Source organism: Pseudophryne corroboree, chromosome 2 (genome assembly GCF_028390025.1).
Source record: "Pseudophryne corroboree isolate aPseCor3 chromosome 2, aPseCor3.hap2, whole genome shotgun sequence".
NCBI lineage: Eukaryota > Metazoa > Chordata > Amphibia > Anura > Myobatrachidae > Pseudophryne > Pseudophryne corroboree.
This window is the reverse complement of record NC_086445.1, coordinates 214557470-214569961: the sequence shown is the minus strand read 5'-3', so window position 1 is coordinate 214569961 and position 12492 is coordinate 214557470. Positions and strand designations below refer to the sequence as shown.

Genomic DNA, 12492 nt, shown 5'->3' with positions numbered 1-12492 from the left:
CTTGCACCACTGGTTTTGATGATCAGATGCCTTTGTCCTGGCTACACACAGGGAAATTGTCATCTAACTTGGTGCACTTTGAAGTTTGACTATAGGCATGCACTAAACCAGGGATGGAGAAATACCGGTCACCATGGCGACTAACATTTTAGATCTGGCGGTTGGATTTTAATGTGGTCTGACAAAGCAGCTCCAGTAAATCCCTAATGATGAGGCATTTCTGTGCAGCCTCAATCCTGAGGATGCTGCATGATTATCGTAACTAGCGGTAGTCATGCTGGATGAGGACCTGCCCCGTTTTGGGATTGGGAGGAGGAGGTATGAGTGCACTTCTTTAAAGGCTGCTAAATTGGTGCTAGGTGTTCTTCTCACGCACTCTCCTCTCACCAGGGACGTGCAGTGAGGTAAATAGCTGGGAAGGCACTGGCTAGTACCAGAGCCAGATTTACACACAATATATGAGCCATGGGTTCATGTGAACACTATACACAGGTGCAGCAGACTGCAGTATGTACTGCTAGTAATCTGTTGAGTTTTGATCAGAGATGTGCGGACAAGCTGCGCAGGGGAGGCACTGCCTCACCTGCCATAGACTTTTTACTCCAGAGTTTTGACTATAAAAATGATTAGAATACTACAAGGAAGATATTTCTAATATATTGTTTGTATTTTTCATATTCTTTAAATAGTCAAAGCTCTGGTGTATACGTTAGTATGACAGGAAAGGCTCTGCCTCACCCCACCGCACATCACTGCCTCTCACGCTCTAGACCAGTGGTTCTCAAACTCGGTCCTCAGGACCCCACACGGTTTGTGTTTTCCATGTCACCCAGCAGGTGCACTGTGTATCACCAACTGTCACATTTTAAAAATCTACAGGTGACCTGCAACACATGGACCATGTGGGGTTCTGAGGACCGAGTTTGAGAACCTGTGCTCTAGACCACTGTCTCCGTCAGGATGTTGTCTTGCTCCCTTTTCATTTCTTCAGTTAGCTTTCTCTGTTGCAACTGCTGCCTTGGTGAAAAGGGAAAATGGAGCAGGCTCATACATGTGGGCACTGATAGGAAAGCCTGTGCTTTTGTAGACGTGGCAGGGTATACATCAGCATAGCTTACCATTATGTGCATGCAGTGGCGTAACTAGAAATTTCTCTAACGTCCTAGTGGATGCTGGGGACTCCGTAAGGACCATGGGGAATAGACTGGCTCCACAGGAGATAGGGCACTTTAAGAAAGCTTTGGATTCTGGGTATGCACTGGCTCCTCCCTCTATGTCCCTCCTCCAGACCCCAGTTAGATCCTGTGCCCAGAGGATGAAGGGCGCACTGCAGGGAGCTCTCTTGAGTTCTTTGCTATAGAAAGCATTTTTGTTTTGGATTTTCACTTTTTTACAGGGAGCACTGCTGGCAACAGGCTCCCTGCATCGAGGGACTGAGGAGAGAGGGGCAGACCTACTTAACTGATAGGATCTGCTGCCTCGGCTACTGAACACCATTAGCTTCAGAGGGGGTGAACACAGGTTCGTCCTGGGCGTCCACCCCCGGAGCCACGCCGCCGTTCTCCTCAGAGAGCCAGAAGTGCAGAAGCAAGAAGACGTCTCAGGCGGCAGAAGCCTTCAGCTTCACAGAGGTAACGCACAGCACTGCAGCTGTGCGTCATTGCTCCACATCACCTCACACACTCCGGTCACTGTATGGGTGCAGGGCGCAGGGGGGGGCGCCCTGGGCAGCAATAGTTACACCTCTTGGATGGCAAATAGGTATATACATGTACAGTTGGGCACTGTACATGTATATAATTGAGCCCCCGCCATTTTTTCACGATTTTGAGCGGGATAGAAGCCCGCCGCCGAGGGGGCGGGGCTTCTCCCTCAGCACTCACCAGCGCCATTTCTCTCTCCACAGAACGCTGAGAGGAAGCTCCCCGGACTCTCCCCTGCTTACACACGGTGAAGGGGATTTAAAAAGAGAGGGGGGGGGGGCACATAATTGGCGGATATAATATAATACAGCGCTACTGGGGAAAAACATTCTGTGTTGGTCTCCAGGTTGTTGCGCTGGGGTGTGTGCTGGCATACTCTCTCTCTGTCTCTCCAAAGGGCCTTTCAGGGGATACTGTCTTCAGAAAAAGTTTCCCTGGGTGTGTGCAGTGTGTCGGTACGGGTGTGTCGACATGTTTGATGAGGAAGGCTCGCTAAATGTGGAGGGGGAGTGCTTGAACGCCGACACCGGACTGGGTGGATATGCTAAATGTCTTGAATGCAAATGTAAATCTGCTGCATAAAAGATTAGACAAGGCTGAAGCTAGGGATCAGTCAGGTAGCCAGCCCGTGCCTGTCCCTGGGGAGCCAGGACCTTCAGGGTCTCAAAAGCGCCCCATATCCCAGGTCGCTGACACAGATACCGACACAGATACTGACTCTAGTGTCGACTATGAGGATGCAAAATTACAGCCGAAGGTGGCAAAAGGTATTAGGTACATGATTATTGCCATAAAGGAGGTTTTGCATATCACGGAGGAACCCCCTGTCCCTGACACGAGGGTTCACATGTATAAAGGGAAAAGGCCTGAGGTCACGTTTCTGTCCTCATTTGAGCTAAGCGAATTATGCGAAAAGGCTTGGGAATCTCCAGATCGGAGACTACAGGTTCCCAAAAGGATTCTCATGGCGTATCCCTTTCCACAGAAGGATCGGATACGATGGGAATCTGCGCCTAAAGTAGACAAGGCGCTGACACGCTTATCCAAGAAGGTGGCACTGCCTTCTCCGGATACAGCTTCCCTCAAGGATCCTGCTGATCGCAAGCAGGAAATCACCCTGAAGCACATTTACACACATTCAGGAACTATAGTTAGGCCGGCCATGGCGTCGGCCTGTGTTTGTAGTGCTGTCGTGGCATGGGCAGACTCCTTATCTACGGAGATTGACACCTTAGATAGGGATGCCATTCAAATGACCATAGAGCATATCAGAGATGCTGCCTTGTATATGAGGGATGCTCAGAGAGACATTTGTTTACTAAGCTCTAGAATAAACGCTATGTCTATTTCTGCTAGGCGGCTCTTGTGGACCCGACAGTGGACGGGAGACGCCAACTCGAAGCGGTATATGGAGTCATTGCCGTACAAGGGGGAGGAGTTGTTTGGAATAGGCCTCTCGGACCTAGTCTCTACTGCTACGGCTGGTAAATCGAATTTTTTACCTTATGTTCCCCCGCAGCATTCTAAGAAGGTACCGCATTATCAAATGCAGTCCTTTCGTTCCAATAAAAACAAGAAGGTACGTGGATCGTCCTTCGTTGCCAGAGGTAAAGGCAAGGGAAAACGGCTGCACTCAGCTAGTTCCCAGGAGCAGAAGTCCTCCCCTGCTTCCGCAAAGTCCACAGCATGACGCTGGGGCTTTCCGGGGGGGGGGGGGGGGTCAGATCAAGTGGGGGCACGTCTTCGTCTTTTCAGCCACGTCTGGGTTCAATCACAGGTGGATCCCTGGGCAATAGAGATTGTTTCCCAGGGATACAGACTGGAATTCGAAGACATGCCCCCTCGCCGTTTTTTCAAATCGTCTCTGCCAGCTTCCCCGTCAGAGAGGGAGCTAGTGTTAGCGGCAATTCACAAATTGTACATTCAACAGGTGATAATCAAGGTTCCTCATCTCCAGCAAGGAGAGGGTTATTATTCATTCCTGTTTGTGGTCCCGAAACCGGACGGTTCAGTCAGACCCATTCTAAATCGAAAATCCCTGAACCTGTACTTGAAGAGGTTCAAGTTCAAGATGGAATCGCTCAGAATGGTCATCGCCAGCCTGGAGGGAGGGGATTGGATGGTGTCCCTGGACATAAAGGATGCGTACCTTCATGTTCCGATTTTCCCCCCTCACCAGGCGTTTCTGAGATTTGCAGTACAGGATTGTCACTACCAATTTCAGACGTTGCCGTTTGGTCTTTCCACGGCCCCGAGAATTTTCACCAAGGTAATGGCGGAAATGATGGTGCTCCTGCACAAGCAGGGAGTCACAATTATCCCGTACTTGGACGATCTCCTTATAAAGGCGAGATCTCGGGAGAAGTTGCTGGACAGCGTGTCTCTGTCCGTGAAGACGTTGCAGAGGCACGGTTGGATTCTCAATTTACCGAAATCCCAGCTAGTACCTGCAACGCGTCTGACCTTTTTGGGCCTGATTCTAGACTCAGACCAAAAAAGAGTTTTTCTTCCGGTGGAGAAGGCTCAGGAGCTCATAGCCCTGGTCAGGAACCTTTTAAAGCCGAAAAAGGTTTCTGTGCATCATTGCACAAAAGTTCTGGGGAAGATGGTGGCTTCATACGAGGCCATCCCCTTCGGCAGGTTCCTTGCGAGGACCTTCCAATGGGACCTATTGGACAAATGGTCCGGGTCCCATCTACATTTGCAGAAACGGATCACCCTGTCTCCCAGGGCCAGGGTATCTCTCCTGTGGTGGCTGCACAGTGCTCACCTCCTAGAGGGTCGCAGGTTCGGCATTCAGGACTGGATCCTGGTGACCACGGACGCGAGCCTCCGAGGTTGGGGAGCTGTCGCACTGGGAAGAAATTTCCAAGGTCTCTTGTCAAGGTATTGCGCCAGGTCAAGAGACCCTCAGGCGGTAGCGGTAGACGCTCTAGTGACACCATGGGTGTTCAGATCGGTCTATGTGTTTCCTCCTCTGCCTCTCATACCCAAGGTGTTGAGATTAATAAGACTAAGAAGGGTCAGAGCAATTCTCATTGTTCCAGATTGGCCGAGGAGGACTTGGTATCCGGATCTGCAAGAGTTGCTCACAGAAGATCCGTGGCCTCTTCCTCTAAGGCAGGACCTGCTGCAGCAGGGGCCCTGTCTGTTCCAAGACTTACCGCAGCTGCGTTTGACGGCATGGCGGTTGAACGCCGGATCCTAGCGAAAAAGGGGATTCCGGAGGAGGTCATTCCTACCCTGATCAAGGCTAGGAAGGATGTGACATCGAAACATTATCACCGTATATGGCGGAAATATGTTTCTTGGTGTGAGGCCAGAGCTGCTCCTACGGAGGAGTTCCATTTGGGCCGTTTGCTTCACTTCCTTCAAACGGGAGTGAATTTGGGCCTAAAATTAGGGTCCGTAAAGGTCCAGATTTCGGCCTTATCCATTTCTTTCAAAGAGAATTGGCTTCTCTTCCTGAAGTACAGACTTTTGTGAAGGGCGTGCTGCATATTCAGCCTCCCTTTGTGCCTCCGGTGGCGCCTTGGGATCTTAACGTGGTATTAAGTTTCCTCAAGTCACCTTGGGTTGAACCACTCAAAACAGTGGAGTTGAAATACCTCACTGGGAAAGTGGTCATGTTGTTGACCTTAGCTTCTGCAAGGCGTGTTTCAGAATTAGCGGCTTTATCATATAAAAGCCCATATCTAATTTTTCACGTGGATAGGGCAGAGTTGAGGACTCGGCCTCAATTTCTGCCCAAGGTGGTCTCATCTTTTCATATGAACCAACCTATTGTCGTGCCTGTGGCTACTCTGGACTTGGAGGACTCTGAGTCTCTGGATGTGGTCAGGGCTTTGAAGATTTATGTGACCAGAACAGCTAGGATCAGGAAGACGGAAGCTCTGTTTGTTCTGTATGCGGCCAACAAGGTTGGCGCTCCTGCTTCAAAGCAGACTATTGCTCGCTGGATCTGTAACACGATTCAGCAGGCGCATTCTATGGCAGGATTGCCATTACCTAAATCGGTTAAGGCCCATTCCACTAGGAAGGTGGGCTCTTCTTGGGCGGCTGCCCGAGGGGTCTCGGCATTACAGCTTTGCCGAGCGGCTACATGGTCAGGTTCCAACACTTTTGCGAAGTTCTATAAGTTTGATACCCTGGCTGAGGAGGACCTTGTGTTCATCCGCACTCTCCCGCCCGTTTGGGAGCTTTGGTATAATCCCCATGGTCCTTACGGAGTCCCCAGCATCCACTAGGACGTTAGAGAAAATAAGATTTTACTTACCGGTAAATCTATTTCTCGTAGTCCGTAGTGGATGCTGGGCGCCCGTCCCAAGTGCGGACTTCTTCTGCAAGACTTGTATATAGTTATTGCTTCAATAAGGGTTATATTATAGTTGGTCGGTCTTGAACCGAGGCTATGTTAATTGTTCATACTGTTAACTGGGTAGTTTATCACAAGTTATACGGTGTGATTGGTGTGGCTGGTATGAATCTCGCCCTTAGATTACAAAAATCCTTTCCTCGTACTGTTCATATCCTCTGGGCACAGTTTCTCTAACTGAGGTCTGGAGGAGGGACATAGAGGGAGGAGCCAGTGCACACCCAGAATCCAAAGCTTTCTTAAAGTGCCCTATCTCCTGCGGAGCCCGTCTATTCCCCATGGTCCTTACGGAGTCCCCAGCATCCACTATGGACTACGAGAAATAGATTTACCGGTAAGTAAAATCTTATTTTCTCATACGTCCTAGAGGATGCCGGGGATGCTTCAAGAACCATGGGGTATAGACGGGATCCGAAGGAGACATGGGCACACTATAAGACTTTGAATGGGTGTGAACTGGCTCCTCCCTCTATGGCCCTCCTCCAGACTCCAGTTAGATTCTGTGCCCAGTGAGACTGGATGCACACTGAGGAGCTCTCCAGAGTTTCTCTGAAAAATACTTTATTAGGTTTGTTATTTTCAGGGAGACCTGCTGGCTACAGGCTCCCTGCATCGTGGGACTGAGGGGAGAGAAGCAGACCTACTTAAATGATAGGCTCTGCTTCTTAGGCTACTGGACACCATTAGCTCCAGAGGGTCGGAACACAGGTCTCGCCCTCGTTGTTCGTCCCGGAGCCGCGCCGCCGTCCTCACAGAGCCGGAAGATAGAAGCCGGATGAGTATAAGAAGAAAGAAGACTTCAAAGGCGGCAGAAGACTTCTGATCTTCACTGAGGTACTGCGCAGCGGTAACGCTGCGCGCCATTGCTCCCACATTCACACACACTGACGGCACTGTATGGATGCAGGGCGCCGGGGGGGGGCGCCCTGGGCAGCAATCATAAACTTCTAGGGACACTGGCATAGATATATATATACTGCAGAGGCAGTATATTACAGAAACCCCCGCCAGTATAAACATTTGAGTGGGACCAAAGCCCGCCGTTGAGGGGGCGGAGCTTGATCCTACAGCACTAACCAGCGCCATTTTCTCCACAGCACGCTGCAGAGAAGCTGGCTCCCTGGACTCTCCCCTGCTGAACAGAAGTACAGAGGGCACAAAAGAGGGGGGGGGGGCACATTTATTCGGCGCAGTGAGTGTATATTATATATATATTATAAGGGCACGGTCGTGCCCTTATATTAAGGCTGAATCGAACAAACGGAATTCTCCCATAGGGAACTTCTGAGATGGGGGCATGGTGTTTGAGGGGCTACACCTCAAAACTGATTGGACGTACCGAGCTGAAATTTGGCATGGACGTGTAGAATCGTCACCCGCTGGTGCATGCCAAATTTCAGGGCAAAATAATAAAAAATGAGGAATTGAGAGTAAGCTAAAGTTCCAACTGTCAGTTTTTTTCTGCCACTCCCTCTGTGGCTTTTTGACATGGTTTTCCTATAGAGTGAATGAGGATTTTTTTGGGAAGGCATAACTCAGGATAGAGGACAAATTAAGACTTGGGGTTTGTTTTATTAGATAGAGTATGTCCCAGTGTAGTGCCTTTTGGGGTTGTGGTTTTTGAAAAAGTTATAGTTTTTTTTTAATTAAGTAAAATATGCCCCATTTTAAAGATAGGGCTTTTCAATTTGTTGCGCCTGCGCAGTGGCCGCCAGCAGGGGGTGAACATAGATGAGCTTGTCAAGTTGTGCACGAGGAGAGCGCGGGAAGCAGTGTCTCGTGCATGACGAGGACAGCTGCAGGCGGCGGGAGGACGAGAAGGAGGGAGCGTCTACAAGACCCGGAGGAGATCGCGGGACGTGATCGACGGAGGGAGCCTTACTGGGGAAGGAGAACGACGGAGCAGAAGCCGGGTCCCCTTCAGGAGTGTCAGCGGGAGGAGATAGCCGCAGCTCGGAGGAAGCCGGCAGGATGTATGCCATCCTTTCTTATTTTTCTTATACTTCTCCCGCCCGCCCTGTTGTGTCCGCCCGCCCGGCCGCCCTGCTGTGTCCGCCCGGCCGCCCTGCTGTGTCCGCCCGGCCGCCCTGCTGTGTCCGCCCGGCCGCCCTGCTGTGTCCGCCCGGCCGCCCTGCTGTGTCCGTCCCCCGCCTGCCCGCCCGCCCTGCTGTGTCCGTCCCCCGCCTGCCCGCCCGCCCTGCTGTGTCCGTCCTCCGATGCTGTGCCCGGCCGCCCGCCCTGCTGTGTCCGTCCTGCCGTGTCCGTCCTCCGCCCATCCCCCCCCGCCCTCCCTGCTGTCTACGCCCATCCCCCCCCGCCCTCCCTGCTGTCTACGCCCATCCCCCCCGCCCTCCCTGCTGTCTACGCCCATCCCCCCCCGCCCTCCCTGCTGTCTACGCCCATCCCCCCCCCGCCCTCCCTGCTGTCTACGCCCTCCCTGCTGTCTACGCCCATCCCCCCCCCGCCCTCCCTGCTGTCTACGCCCATCCCCCCCGCCCTCCCTGCTGTCTACGCCCATCCCCCCCGCCCTCCCTGCTGTCTACGCCCATCCCCCCCGCCCTCCCTGCTGTCTACGCCCATCCCCCCCGCCCTCCCTGCTGTCTACGCCCTCCCTGCTGTCTACGCCCATCCCCCCCGCCCTCCCTGCTGTCTACGCCCATCCCCCCCCGCCCTCCCTGCTGTCTACGCCCATCCCCCCCGCCCTCCCTGCTGTCTACGCCCATCCCCCCCGCCCTCCCTGCTGTCTACGCCCACCCCACCCCCGCCCTCCCTGCTGTCTACGCCCATCCCCCCCCGCCCTCCCTGCTGTCTACGCCCATCCCCCCCCGCCCTCCCTGCTGTCTACGCCCATCCCCCCCCCGCCCTCCCTGCTGTCTACGCCCATCCCCCCCGCCCTCCCTGCTGTCTACGCCCATCCCCCCCCGCCCTCCCTGCTGTCTACGCCCATCCCCCCCGCCCTCCCTGCTGTCTACGCCCATCCCCCCCGCCCTCCCTGCACCCCCCCCCCGCCCTCCCTGCTGTGTCCGCCCATCCCCCCCCGCCCTCCCTGCTGTGTCCGCCCATCCCCCCCCCCCGCCCTCCCTGCTGTGTCCGCCCATCCCCCCCCCGCCCTCCCTGCTGTGTCCGCCCATCCCCCCCCCCGCCCTCCCTGCTGTGTCCGCCCATCCCCCCCGCCCTCCCTGCTGTGTACGCCCACCCCCCCCGCCCTCCCTGCTGTGTACGCCCCCCCCCGCCCTCCCTGCTGTGTACGCCCCCCCCCGCCCTCCCTGCTGTGTACGCCCACCCCCCCCCGCCCTCCCTGCTGTGTCCGCCCATCCCCCCCCCGCCCTCCCTGCTGTGTCCGCCCATCCCCCCCGCCCTCCCTGCTGTGTCCGCCCATCCCCCCCCGCCCTCCCTGATGTGTCCGCCCATCCCCCCCGCCCTCCCTGCTGTGTCCGCCCATCCCCCCCGCCCTCCCTGCTGTGTACGCCCATCCCCCCCCGCCCTCCCTGCTGTGTACGTCCACCCCCCCCCCGCCCTCCCTGCTGTGTACGTCCACCCCCCCCGCCCTCCCTGCTGTGTCCGTCCATCCCCCCCCGCCCTCCCTGCTGTGTCCGTCCATCCCCCCCCCGCCCTCCCTGCTGTGTCCGTCCATCCCCCCCGCCCTCCCTGCTGTGTCCGTCCACCCCCCCCCGCCCTCCCTGCTGTGTCCGTCCATCCCCCCCGCCCTCCCTGCTGTGTCCGTCCATCCCCCCCGCCCTCCCTGCTGTGTCCGTCCATATCCCTGCTGTGTCTGTCCATCCCCCCCCGCCCTCCCTGCTGTGTCCGTCCATCCCCCCCCCCCGCCCTCCCTGCTGTGTCCGTCCACCCCCCCCCCCGCCCTCCCTGCTGTGTCCGTCCATCCCCCCCGCCCTCCCTGCTGTGTCCGTCCATCCCCCCCGCCCTCCCTGCTGTGTCCGTCCATATCCCTGCTGTGTCCGTCCATATCCCTGCTGTGTCCGTCCGCCCTCCCTGCTGTGTCCGCCCATCCCCCCCGCCTTCCCTGCTGTGTCCGTCCATCCCCCCCGCCCTCCCTGCTGTGTCCGTCCATCCCCCCCCGCCCTCCCTGCTGTGTCCGTCCATCCCCCCCCCCGCCCTCCCTGCTGTGTCCGTCCATCCCCCCCCCCGCCCTCCCTGCTGTTTCCGTCCACCCCCCCCGCCCTCCCTGCTGTGTCCGTCCATCCCCCCCGCCCTCCCTGCTGTGTCCGTCCATCCCCCCCGCCCTCCCTGCTGTGTCCGTCCATCCCCCCCCCGCCCTCCCTGCTGTGTCCGTCCATCCCCCCCCCGCCCTCCCTGCTGTGTCCGTCCATCCCCCCCCCCCCCGCCCTCCCTGCTGTGTCCGTCCATCCCCCCCCGCCCTCCCTGCTGTGTCTGTCCATCCCCCCCCCCGCCCTCCCTGCTGTGTCTGTCCATCCCCCCCCCGCTCTCCCTGCTGTGTCCGTCCATACTCCCCCGCCCTCCCTGCTGTGTCCGTCCATCCCCCCCCGCCCTCCCTGATGTGTCCGTCCATCCCCCCCGCCCTCCCTGCTGTGTCCGTCCATCCCCCCCCGCCCTCCCTGCTGTGTCCGCCCATCCCCCCCCCGCCCTCCCTGCTGTGTCCGTCCATCCCCCCCGCCCTCCCTGCTGTGTCCGTCCATCCCCCCCCTGCCCTCCCTGCTGTGTCCGTCCATCCCCCCCGCCCTCCCTGCTGTGTCCGTCCATCCCCCCCCGGCCTTCCATCCCCCCCGCCCTCCCTGCTGTGTCCGTCCATCCCCCCCGCCCTCCCTGCTGTGTCCGTCCATCCCCCCCCGCCGCCCTCCCTGCTGTGTCCGTCCATCCCCCCCGCCCTCCCTGCTGTGTCCGTCCATCCCTCCCCGCCGTCCCCAGACGCAGCACCTGACACTCACACGGACCTGACACACACGCACACATTCACACGCAGCGCCTGACACACACAGTCGCGCAGCGCCTGACACACACAGACGCGCAGCGCCTGACACACACAGACGCGCAGCGCCTGACACACACAGACGCGCAGCGCCTGACACACACAGACGCGCAGCGCCTGACACACACAGACGCGCAGCGCCTGACACACACACAGACGCGCAGCGCCTGACACACACAGACGCGCAGCGCCTGACACACACAGACGCGCAGCGCCTGACACACACAGACGCGCAGCGCCTGACACACACAGACGCGCAGCGCCTGACACACACAGACGCGCAGCGCCTGACACACACAGATGCGCAGCACCTGACACACACACACACAGCAGCACCTGACACACACAGCAGCACCTGACACACACAGCAGCACCTGACACACACACGCAGCACCTGACACACACACGCAGCACCTGACACACACACTCACGCACCTGACACATGCACTCACACGCAGCACCTGACATACTCACACGCAGCACCTGACACACACACACACATGCAGCACCTGACACACACACGCAGCACCTGACACACGCAGACATGCAGCACCTGACACACGCAGCACCTGACACACGCAGACACGCAGCACCTGACACACGCAGACACGCAGCACTTGACATGCAGCACCTGACACACACACACGCAGCACCTGACACACACACACACACACAGCACCTGACATTCAGACATGCAGCGCCTGACACATACACACACGCAGACATGCAGCGCCTGACATGCAGCACCTGACAGACACACACACACCCACACACACAGACATGCAGCACCTGACACACACACACACACACACAAATATGCAGCACTTGACACACCCACACACATACAGACATGCAGCACCTGACACACACACACACACAGGCAGCACCTGACACACACACACAGACGCAGCACATGACACTCACACGGACCTGACACACGCACACACTCACACGCAGCACCTGACACACACACACAGACGTGCAGCGCCTGACACACACAGGCACGCAGCACCTGACACACACACACAGACGCGCAGCACCTGACACACACACACAGACGCGCAGCGCCTGACACACACACACAGACACGCAGCGCCTGACACACACACACAGACGCGCAGCGCCTGACACACACACACAGACGCGCAGCGCCTGACACACACACACAGACGCGCAGCGCCTGACAGACACAGACACGCAGCGCCTGACACACGCAGCGCCTGACAGACACGCGCACTCACACGCAGCGCCTGACAGACACACGCACTCACACGCAGCACCTGACAGACATGCGCACACGCACTCACACGCAGCGCCTGACAGACACGCGCACTCACACGCAGCGCCTGACACACACGCGCACTCACAGGCAGCGCCTGACACGCACACTCACTCACACGCAGCGCCTAACACACTCACACGCAGCGCCTGACACGCACATACTAGTGATGAGTGGGTTCGGTTCGTCG

At 57.2% G+C, this 12492-nt stretch overlaps 1 protein-coding gene across 2 annotated transcripts in view; it reads left to right on the top strand.

Annotated features, from left to right (window-relative positions):
- MARCHF9 (membrane associated ring-CH-type finger 9) overlaps positions 1-12492 on the top strand; it is a 362018-nt gene that overhangs the window by 287007 nt on the left and 62519 nt on the right. The gene's annotated exons all lie outside the window — the stretch shown is intronic.